This window comes from Neolamprologus multifasciatus, chromosome 1, assembly GCF_963576455.1.
Source record: "Neolamprologus multifasciatus chromosome 1, fNeoMul1.2, whole genome shotgun sequence".
NCBI lineage: Eukaryota > Metazoa > Chordata > Actinopteri > Cichliformes > Cichlidae > Neolamprologus > Neolamprologus multifasciatus.
The window spans coordinates 6,291,339-6,303,331 of NC_140439.1; the positions used below are offsets into that span (position 1 = coordinate 6,291,339).

The following is an 11,993-nucleotide window of genomic DNA, read 5'->3' on the forward strand; positions in this document are numbered from 1 at the left end:
TCAAAATAAAGTGGCAAAATGCACCAAAGTATAATGATATGCTCGACAGTATCAGTGCCTTTCTCTCTCAGTGCATTTATATACCATTATATACCATTGCTGCATGTCCTTAAATGAGTGTCTTCCCTCTCCTTCAATTTCTACTTTTTGTGTGCATTTGTCGTCTCTTTATACTTTTCTTTTGTCTTTTGCACCTCAGCCCTGATCATTCCTGTTAAACAGCTGGTAAGCTCCTTGAGGCGACTTTTGTTGTGATTTGGCGCTATATAACAACAACAACAACAATCTTTATTTATAGAGCACATTTAAAAACCAAACCAAAGTGCTTAACATAAGAGACAGAGAAGTAACACGAGTATTATAAGGCCTTAGCAAAGTATCAAATATCCTCACAGGTCAATGCCACTAATACACAGGGGTAATATAAAATGCATATCAAAATAAAAACATAATAAAAGCAGGAGCCATAAAAATATGTATAAGAAAAAATAGAATATGTCTAAAAGTCAGGTGCGAGCATTAACAAGCAGGAAAGGCGAGATTAAACAAATAGGTTTTTAACCGTGATTTAAAAGATTGGATGGAATCAGACGTCAGGTTATTCCACAACTCTGATGCAGCCAAACGCCCGGTCACCTCTAGGCTTCAGCCGAGATCTAGGCTGCACCAAGAGTAACTGAGTAGATGATCTTAATGCTCTGGCAGGAACATACGATTTAAGGAGTGCCTTAAGGTAGCTCGGTGCTGTGTTGTTGGTCATTTTAAGCGTAAGCAGCAGTATTTTAAATTGGATGCGGTATTTTATGGGTAGCCAATGCAGGTCAGCTAGAACAGGAGTGATACTGGCAAACTTCCCAGTTCTGGTCAGAATGTGTGCTGCAGCATTTTGGACTGTCTGCAGTCTATGAAGGAGGGCAGAATGAAGATCAAAATAAAGTGAGTTGCAGTAATCCAGCCTTGAGGTCACAAAGGCGTGGATGATATATAAATAAAATTGAATTGAATTGAATTGAACCCAATCTGGTTCTTAGGGAATCATCTTCCTTTTTCTTTACATAAACTTGTTTTGCTCTATAAATCTTCTTCTGATGAATATTTCTGTGATTTAAATAAATAATTAAACTGGTTTAAAGTGAACTAATTTGAACAGATTTGCAGTGCAGGCCTGAAAAGGTTCTCAGCAGTATTCTGATTACTGTCCTGGCATAAATTTGTATTTCTGTGACATAAAGAAAAGAAAAGAAAAACCCATTCAACTGATCCACTAAGTTCCCTAAATGTTTCCTAAATGTTAGCTTTTAAAGGAAAAAAACTAGAGTTGTTTGTGAATATTGGTTTGCTTGTTAACAGGCGATGGAAAGCGGCTTTACATCACAGAGTAATGCAGTGGGTTGACTGGCGGACATTTGAGAAGTATGGCTACTGATGGTGCTGCTTGTTTTGCTGAAAGCAACCTCAGGACGATAAGTAGCACTGACTAAACACATGCACACTTTCAAAATAGAAAGGGACAGAAAATCCTCTCTTCACAGAGAAAATGCGTAACAGACAATTCATCTCATTCAAAACTGGAAGTGAAGTTGACTTTGAATACATGCACAAGTAACATGTGCAGTCATAATCTTGTATCTTCTAATACATGTATTCAAAGTAGCGCTGAGTCAGTACAAATGTTGTAGTGCTGTTTCATTCACACTGCTCCAGGAGTGGATGTGAATGTGCTTTACAAAAAGTTTATTTTATTACCTGTAAGAAACGCATCGAACTCTTGAATCAAAGCTAAACCATCAACAGCTGTGAAGGACCCAACACACCGTGTTCCCGTTTTGTTTTGCGTTTATTGCACAGTTATATTTTTCTCCTGGCTCAACACACAGCAGCAACTTTCCAGTCAGCCGTGTTTTTAAGATGTTTTTTAACAGTGTGGCTCAACTACAGCCAGTTTGAAGGCCTGTGGTAGCTGATTGTTAGAGATAGGTTGATCAATGTTACTGTGACTGAAGTTAACTTAAAAAGATCAATTGGAGAAAAAGACTCTAATATCCAGTCAGCTGTGCACTCTCTGGTCTCCAACATCACTGAAAAAGAGAAATCCTCATCAGCACAATCACATCGACCCTCCAACCTCCCGTGCACCTGAGAAGCTTCTCTGAGATAAACAGGTCCAGGCCATACCTTTGATGCCCACATAGGGTTTAAGTGCAACATGAGAAGATGTTCTGCTGTGTCAAAAGCAGCAGTAAGATCTAAAAGTGCAGGCATGGCAAAGCCACCTGAATCTTTAGTTAATAAAATCATTTGGTTGGTGGTTAGCTATGCTTATTTTAGATATTTGATTACCCATAACATAAAGGTTGAAACTTTGTGTTTCTCCCTTTTCTGAATCTTTTTCTCTGGCTGTGGTTTCAGCCTGTCAGGGGGATTTTAATCATAAAAATAGCTAAAAATTCATTAAAAATCAGTCCATTAGTAAAGAGAAACACAAGGATAATCAGGTGAGTGGGAAACTGACATTTTCTTTACATGCCTTCAGGGTGTGGTTAGGCCTCTTTTAGCCTTAAAGCTGAGTTGAGCATTAAAAATACATAGATACACCAGTCTGAGCCTGCAAGACCACAAAGCAGAGGGAGAGTAGATGAAGTAATATATAAGCTGTCTGATGTTACACTTAACCAAGAAGGTTTTTTTAAGGGCTGTATCTGATGTAACTATCATGCAGAGATCCTGAATAACAAGACATTTTTCTCTAGACATTAATTGGTTTCAATACCAAACCAAAAATCAGCAAAAAAAAAAATTAAATTGAATTTAAGTACCGTGACACTGCATTGCCACTTTATTAGGTACGCCTGTGTTCACACTACAGCAACAAGCTGTTTACTGAACGATTGACCCTGTGCACGAGAAAATGCTAACTTCCTGGTTTGAGACCGGATGTGGGGTTGTACATTTCCGGTAGCTTTACTTTGCGGTCAATCGCTACTGCGAAGATATCCTCCAAAATTGATGTCCAAAACTCGAAAACGGAACGATCGCGTTAAGTTACAAAGAGGAGAAGGTGGGAACACTCACCACTGTTGTGTCATAAAAATCTAATGATCAATTTTGACGTTTAAAGAGTTTAGATCGATCAGTTGTTTACATCACTAAACACAAGCAGAACTGCATCACTGCAGCAGAAGACACATCGTCCACATTCAGAAGCACATCTCTGTATAGTGACTGGTCTTATGATTTAAACAGGCAAATGTTCAGCATTCAAACTACAGGTGAACAATAGTCAAACCAGATGTTTTCCCCGTTATGTCGATATCAGCTAGTCAAGTACACACCTACACAGCATGTTAACAAACCGTGAAAAAAAGCCACACAAAAAATTAATGATTGCTGGTAACGGTTTCTATACATTAGTATTTACGAAGGGTATGTTGTGACTTACCTTCAAAATTACAGCGGTCCCTCGCTATAACGCGGTTCACCTTTCACCTCGCTGTTTCGCAGATTTTTTAGTGCAAGTTTGCATGCTTTTTTACGTCCTGCGTCCTGATTGCTGCAGACGATCTCCTCCGTCTCTCCTGTACAGTACAGAATCGCTGCATCTATCGCTAGCAGTGTGACTCTGAAGTGCAGTGCTGTATGTCCACGATGTACACGAAACGTTTTGCACCGTCAAAAAATAAAATTGGCTACTTGATTTCACCTATCACTGGTTATTTTTAGAACATAACACCCGCGATAAACGAGGGACAGCTGAAAAATATAACATTTGAATCCATTTTCTCTTTTCCCCTGAGGCGTGGGGGAAAAATATCGACAAGTCGATGAACATCATTTACAGATATATTGGGTAAATGCTCGAGACATCTATAGAAATGTAAATCGCCGCTTTATTTATTTATTTGCTTAACTTGTTTTGGACAATAAACAGGGCGCGAATAGGACACCGGAAACAAAGCTCCCCACAGGAGTTTCCGCACCGGAAGTAGCATATGCTAACGTGCACATAGTCAATTAGACTGCAGGCTGCCAGTTTCAGCATCTTACAGTAAGTTTCTCAGTATGATCATACAGTATGAGTAACATACTGTATGATCATGTACAGTATGTATGAGTAACATACTGTACATGTAAAAAGTTTGCAGGTTGAACTATTCACCATAATTCTGACACTGATTTTCATGTTTAAAGTCTGTGCTCCATGATGGCTCTGCTCTTCTTGAGTCACTAAGCCGGTGCGTGTTGTGTCACTTGCTGGCTCAGTGGCATCGTCGTTCTGAACAGGTTACTTTTGTCTGCTGAAGTCGCCATTTTGAGGACCATGAGATTTTTTTTGTCATTCTTGCTTTCTTACAGCTTACATTATGGACAGAGATGGGAACCAATGCGTTACTTGTAACGCGTTACTGTAATCTGATTACTTTTAAAGTAACGAGTAAAGTAAGGGATTACTATTGCAAAAACAGTAATTAGATTACCGTTACTTTCCCGTAGGAACGCTGCGTTACTGCGTTACTAAAACCGTGATTTATTTTGTGAGAGTGTCTCATGACAGTGACGTAAGCCAGTGCGACGTTCGTGACAACAGCTGTGTGCAGATCAACAATGGATCATATATCGAGTGCAGAGAGAGTATGAGCGTGCAGCGTTTAAAGCGTGGAAGTACTGACCTTACTTTGAGTTTGATTCCATAAAAAGTGACAAAAACATTAGTGTCCGTTGTGCGTGGGAAGAAAACTTCTTTTTACAGCGAAAAAACCCCTAAACTTCCAAACAAGCACCGAGTAGCTACGACGTAATGGGAAACTCACAGAGAAACTCGCGGATTCTTCCACTGACCGCTGCTGCACACCTGCACCAGGGTAACCCTCCGCCTACCCCACTCCTGCTTTACAGGTGAAAATAGAGCAACAGGACCGCTAGTCTTTGACTTTATTTATTTTCTGCTGTGTTTTACTTGCATCTATTTGAAAGACTGAGTGTAAACACACAAAATATTTTATTTTATGAGCTGGAATGTGCAGAAAATAGGTTTAAATGTTAAACTAATTTCTTCCAGTCAGAGAATGTTGCAGATAATTAAATTTTTGCTTGATGCATAAAGTTAAAAGATTAAAACTAATAAAACAAGTTTTAAAAAGAGACTTTTCCATTTGATTACATTTTGTATGATGATTATGCAGAAAAAGTAGAATTGGGCTGAAAGATCTATCACTTTATCACCTATTAAGGTTGTAAATCGTGTTTTTAAAAAGTAACTAAGTAACTGAGTAATAATTACTTTTGAAAATAAGTAATCAGTAAAGTAACAGGATTACTTTTTAGGGGAAATAATCAGTAATTAGTTACAGATTACTTTTTTCAAGTAACTTGACCAACACTGATTATGGGTAACATAAAGACATAAATTTCACAATGTCTGGCACTTTATTAGGTACAGTTATTTTCACTCTATAACAACAACCCGTTTACTCTTTACTGCCACGGACAGCGAACCCCAGTCCGAGTCCAGCAGCAGCACCAGTCCCACTGCACATTCTGTTTAGCTCGGATTATTCTCTGGCTCTCTTCCACAGCCTGTCCTCGTCTTGTCTTCTTCCCCTCACCCCAACTGTTGGTGCTCAGATGGCCCCGCCCTTATCTGAGCCTGGTTCACCTGGAGGTTTCTCCCTGTTAAAAGGTAGTTGTTTCCTCCCACTTGAGCAAAGTGCTTGTTCATAGGGGTCATCTGATGTTGGGGGTTTCCTCTGTTTCCTCTGTTATTGTAGGGTCTTGATCTTTTAATACAAAGCACCTTCAAGCAGCTGTTGTTGTGATTTGGGGCTATGTAAATAAAATTGAATTGCATTGAAAAGATATCATTATCGTACATTCTTGCACGTCTGATCAACCTCGTTATCCCTCCCCACGATGAGTTAACAGAACTCTGTTTAAATTGAGTAAACATTTCCCTTTAATGTTGTTACAGTGATTAGGTGCATTATCACCACATATGTAACACTGAAACTGTAAGACGAGACATATCGTATTTTTGGATGTTCCAAAAAAAAGAGCTCAGCTGACGACAACATTTTAATCCAGAGCAAAAGCTGCATGTAAGGCTTACTACTAAGCTTAGTAGTGGATAATTAAAAGTTGTAATTAACCCTGTTAAGTGTCTTTATTTCCTTCATGTATCACAAATATGGCAATCAGACCTGCCTAATATTGTGTTGGTCCTCCTTTTGCTGCCAAAACACCCCTAACCTGTCGAGACATGGCCTCCATTACACCCTTGAAGATATGCTGTGGTACCTGGTAGTGATGGGTCGTTCGCGAACGAAATGGCTCTTAGAGCCGCCTCTTTGAAGTGAACGACGCGAGCCGGCTCTTTATCGCGAGCCATCACGTGTTTTTTTTTTTTCTCTCAGCCTCTCTCTCGCACTTTTTTTCCCGCTTCACTCCGCACGCGAACCTTGTGCTTTGCGCTGGGCAGAGGGGGGAGGGGCGGTAGTTACACTCAGTAGCACAGGAACAGAGCCAGAGGGAGAGAGAGGCAGGGACAACAACGTCACATTAGAAAGGTATAGTAATCATCCACAACTATTTTCAGTTGCAGATGATAAAGGATTCAGAAAGTTTATTCATGCAGGCCCATATGACAGAGAATATGCATGTTCTTTTTGTTTTCATATTTTAATTTATATTTAATTGTGTTGTGGTTTGCAGTGTTTTGTGTTGTTTCACTTTAAATTTGTAAAAGGAAAAAGCTGAAAATTTAAATAGTTAAAAGTTGAAATGTGAATAGTTGGTTTTTGTATTATATGATTTATTTATTACATTTTATGTGGAGTGAATAAATAAAAGTATATTTACGGTGGCCCCTACAGACAAAACACATACAAACTTCAAATCACGTACGAACTCTGAAGCACGTACAAACCCTGAAGCACGTGCAAACTCCAAAACACGTAAAAACTCCAAAACACGTAAAAACACGTACAAACTCAGAAGCACGTAAAAACTCAAAACACGTACAAAAGACAACAGAAGTGCTCCAGGATGCTGGGCGCAGTGTTGAGCTTTTGTTACCTCGTGGCTACACAAGCCAGCAAGTACCAACGACCGGTTTTGGTGTGTGGTAGTAACAGGTAAATGAACATTGTTTTTAAATTATTTGAATATATATGAGTGCCTGTGTATAAATACACAAACAATACACACATGCTTTCATTTGTGTAATTTAAGTGATCTAGTAGCTCTGTTTGGAAGTTCAGTTCATGCTAGAAATGTGTTTTGGAGTTTGTACGTGTTTTGTCTCTAGGGGCCACTGTATATATTTATATATAAACATATATAAATAAAACCACTTTTTTTATGTTAGTAATTCCTTTTGTGCATAATTTAATATTATTGTTAATAATAAATTAATTAAAGCAACAAAACAACCTGAAGAGCCGGTTCGGAGCCGAAAGAGCCGGCTCTTTTTAGTGAGCCGAACCGAAAGAGCCGGATCTCTAAAAAGAGCCGGAAATCCCATCACTAGTACCTGGCACCAAGATTTTAGCAACAGATTCTATACGTCAAGTAAGTTGCGATGTGGGGCCTCCATAGATCAGACTTGTTTGTCCAGCATATCGCACAGATGGGTTAGGGTGGTGTGGTGCCTTTGGGCAGAGGCCTCACTCTTTGGGTGGCGAGTTGCCCTAAAACACGTAAAAAATATCTCTAAACGCTTTTTCAGTTCAGACTTAAACTAACTTCAAAACAAATATGGATGAAGACATATTGACAACCCTAAAACTGGCTTTGGAAAGTCCAGTCTGCTCCTGAGTTTCACAAACGATACTTTCGACCCAGAGCAGTCTGACACAAAGGTGTGGACTTGCAATCGATGGAAATAAAGCTAAGCTCGCCATATGGGACGCAGCTGGACAAGAATGGTTTTGCACTCAGAATGAAGCCTCATGTTTGTGGTGGGTGTTTTAAATGAACCACGTGGAGTCTGTCATCTGAGTATGTGTGGTTTGAATGTATCAGCAGTGGCTCAGCTGTACTCTAACACTTCAGGTTCAGCATGGACCACTTTGTTGGTAAGAATTGTAGCCTCTCAAGTTTGAATCTAATAAATTAATTGAAGGCTCCTTAATCTTTTCTTACAGGCTGTAAAACTCACCCTTTATATAGCTGCAAAGCACAATAATGCTGCTATACATATATTATTAAACACATACTATAGCACTGGGATTGAGGATTATGGTGGAATACATCCAGGCTAATGCAGGTTTTCATTTCAATGCACACGAGAACACTGTGAAATATGACATTATACAACGACATCCCAACCCTCATCAGTTACTGACATCAGTTTGTCTTTTCTGTTCATTGTCTGTTTTTCTATCATGCTGATTCTCTGCTTCAGATCATTTAGAGGTCTTGAAACCAATTTCCCGTGTGTATTTCTCTTGACGTGAAAATGAGATAGAAAAGTTGTAAACTTTGTCTTGCAGGATTTCCAACAACTGAACCCATCTCTGCCTTTGCATTTGGATGGTAGCTTCTAGAGTTACGAGTGTAAAGTTTACAGTACCAAGCACTCTTGCAATAAAATGTATTGTTTTATGCACTTGAGCGCATAGTTTGTGTTTTTACTATTAAACTTTGGCCTTGTGAAGTAGTCAGACTCGAACGTCAAGGAAGGTGGTGGGAAGCAGACTACGCAGACATTTCAGATTTCCAGAGGTGAGCAATTTATTTACAGTGAACTTAATTTAATGTGTAACTTAACAAAACTTCCCCCCAAATCAACTCAATTAACAAACCTCAACAGCCCATGGATCTGGTAACACAGCTCACCCCTCCTCTCTGCTGCATCTAGTAGAGACTGGCTTTAAATAGGGCCGTCAATTTCCCTCCAATTGCCCAGCCAGTCCCTCAAACTGAGGGATCTAAAACTCTACACAGATGATCTAAAAACACAAAACCTCTACACACTTCTAACATGCACATTTACACAACTAAATGGCAGTATTAACGAAAGGAAAAACATTCAACAAATCCCTTTAAACCTTAACACAAGCAAAAGGAAGCATCTCTATGGAAAAAGAAACCCCTCCACTTGGTTTGACCTGCTGATGTCATGTGTGACATCATCAGGACTTTAAAATGAGGAAATGCCAGGCAGGCGTTTCCCCACACCTGACCCTCATGAAGACTGAAAAGACAAACAAAGTAAGTATGAACAAAGGACTTAATCTGTAACATAATAAAATATAAAGAAACATGTAACTTAGTATTTGTCTTAATTTGCAGAATGTTTGATTTGCCGGCAACAAAACGCTTCCACAAACAAACCCGGGATAGTGAGTGAAGCTTGACAAAAAGCACATCACAGCAGATACATAGAAACAGAATAATGTGTACAATGTGCAAAAAAAAGCTAAACACATATGGGACAAATGGAGAGCATCACAACTGCTCCTCCACTTTGTCACACTCCCCCCGAGCTGGTCTATACTGGATCCTGAAGCGACATGGCTGTAGGGACAGATACCATCTAGTGATTCTGGCATTAGAGTCTTTCATTCTGTTCATCATTGTAATGCACGATGGTCAGTTTCCAAAACAAACTCATCACCCATTAGATAGTACTTTAATGTATCCAGAGCCCATTTTATTGCCAGTGCCTCTTTCTCAATAGTGGAATATTTCACTTCCCTAGGAAAGAGCTTACGGCTTATATACACCATGGTCGTTTATCCTCACCCTCACCCTGCAGCAACACTGCTCCAAGTCCTTCTCTGGAAGCGTCCGTCTGCAGAGTGAATGGCTGGGTAAAAGCCGGGCACTGAAAAACAGGTTCACTACACAAACAGTGTTTAAGATCAACAAAAGCAGCATCACACTCGGCAGTCCATTTAACTTTTGTGGGGCTGGATTTACGAGTAAGGTCACTAAGGACCGCAGCTCTGGCAGAGAAGTTGGGAATGAAGCGGCGATACCACCCCGCCAGACCTAAAAACGATTTCACTTTCCGTCTGGTCGTAGGAGGTGGGTAGGCACTCAGGGCTTCAATCTTTGACACCTGAGGGCGGATGACCCCACCCCCGATGACATAACCCAAGTACTCCACCTCAGACTTAGCAATGTGACATTTGTGTGCATTTATGACAAGTCCAGCTCTCTTAATCCGTTGAAAGACATCAGAAAGGTGCTGAACATGATCCTCCCAGGTCTCGCTAAACACCACAATGTCATCAATGTATGCTGCAGCATACCCATCTGCACCTCTCAAAACTTCGTCCACCAACCTCTGAAATGTGGCTGGTGCACCGTGCAGACCAAAAGGCATTGTTCTGAAGCGATAAAGTCCACTGGGAACTCTAAAAGTTGTCAAATCCTTAGAAAACTCAGTCAAAGGTACTTGCCAGTAGCCCTTGCAAAGGTCTAGTGTTGTGAGATACTTAGCGTTCCCCAAGCGCTCAATCAGTTCCTCTACTCTTGGCATCGGATAAGCATCAAAAGCAGAAACAGCATTGAGTTTAGAGAAATCCACACAAAATCTCTGTTTAGAGTCCTTTTTCTTCGGCACTCGCACCATTGGACTACACCACTCACCTCTAGATGGCTCAATGACTCCCATGTCAAGCATGTCTTCCACCTCTTTTTTTTATGCTGGCATCAGCTTTGCAGGAACCCGTGAGGTGGTGTCCCTAACAGGTTTTTGATTGGGACAGTGGAGTCGTATCTCATGTTGGATGAGATTGGTGCAACCTGGTTTGGTGCTAAAAAGATCAGCAGGCATAATTGCTTTAAGCTCTTTCTGTTTTTTTGAAGTAAGATGACTCACACCAGGAACTAGTTGTTGACCTGCTGGAGAAGCAAAGAATAGCTCCCGTGGTTCCTCCTCTTCGACCACGGCACAAGCCCAACACTCTAGCGAAGACGCTGGCCGATCAAACCATTCTTTCAGCAAATTTACATGAAATATTTGATGCTTCTTGCGACGCTCAGGCATGTACAGTTCATAGGTAACTGGACCCACTTTCCTACTGATCACATACGGTCCCTGCCACTTGGCAAGGAGACTGTTCTCAGATGATGGAGGAAGCAGCAAAACCTTTTGTCCCTCTTGAAAAATCCTCCTACGAGCTGCTTTGTCATAACTCTGCTTCTGACGTTGTTGGACACCAACCAGATGAGTATTGGCCAGCTCTTGGAGCTCCTCAAGCTTCTCTCTCATTTTCAGTACGTATGAAAGAACATTGCATTATTTTCTGGGATTTGGAGCCTCCCAAGCCTCTTTCAACACATCAAGGGGACCTTGATGGCCAGCTCTTGTATGGACATGGCCATACAAGAGCTGTAAAGGAGAAAACCCTGTGGAAGCTTGAGGTACCTCTCTGTAGGCAAAGAGCAAGAAGGGAAGCCACTGGTCCCAATCCGCTCCTGTATCTTTCACAAACTTCCTCAACATAGCTTTAAGGGTTTGGTTGAAACGTTCAACAAGGCCATCTGTTTGTGGGTGGTAGGAGTAGGTGGTTTGTGGAGTTGTCTTGATACCTTTGATCCCCAGCAATCTATAGACTTCTCTCATAAAGTTTGATGTAAAGTTGGACCCTTGGTCAGTAATGATTTCTTTTGGGATGCCTACCCTCGAGAACATTTGTATTAAGCAGTTGGCAATCTGACGAGCCTTTAACCTTTTTTAAGGGGAAAGCCTCGGGATATCTTGTAGCGTAGTCACACACTACCAAAATATACCTGTGCCCTGCGCTGCTCCTCTCTAATGGGCCTATGATGTCCATCGCAACATAGGAGAATGGGGTGTCTATAACTGGCATAGGGATCAGGGGAGCCCTCTCACCTTTCCTTCCTGGTGCTGTTAACTGACACTCTGGACAAGACTTGCAAAACTGCACAGTGTCTGTAAACTCCTGTGGCCAGTAAAATCTAGTTGACATGCGAGAGAAGGTTTTGGCTTGACCCAAGTGCCCAAGGGACTGAGTGGGCTAACT

The 11,993-nt window shown here is 40.8% G+C and overlaps 1 long non-coding RNA gene across 1 annotated transcript in view; it reads right to left on the reverse strand.

Annotated features, from left to right (window-relative positions):
- The window catches only part of LOC146525206 (uncharacterized), a 374,600-nt gene extending 367,066 nt beyond the window's left edge, over window positions 1-7,534 (reverse strand). The window contains exon 1 of the long non-coding RNA XR_014875006.1: window positions 6,292-7,534. This is a non-coding gene — a long non-coding RNA (uncharacterized LOC146525206). The remainder of the gene's footprint in view (window positions 1-6,291) is intronic.
- Window positions 7,535-11,993: the final 4,459 nt, after the last annotated feature.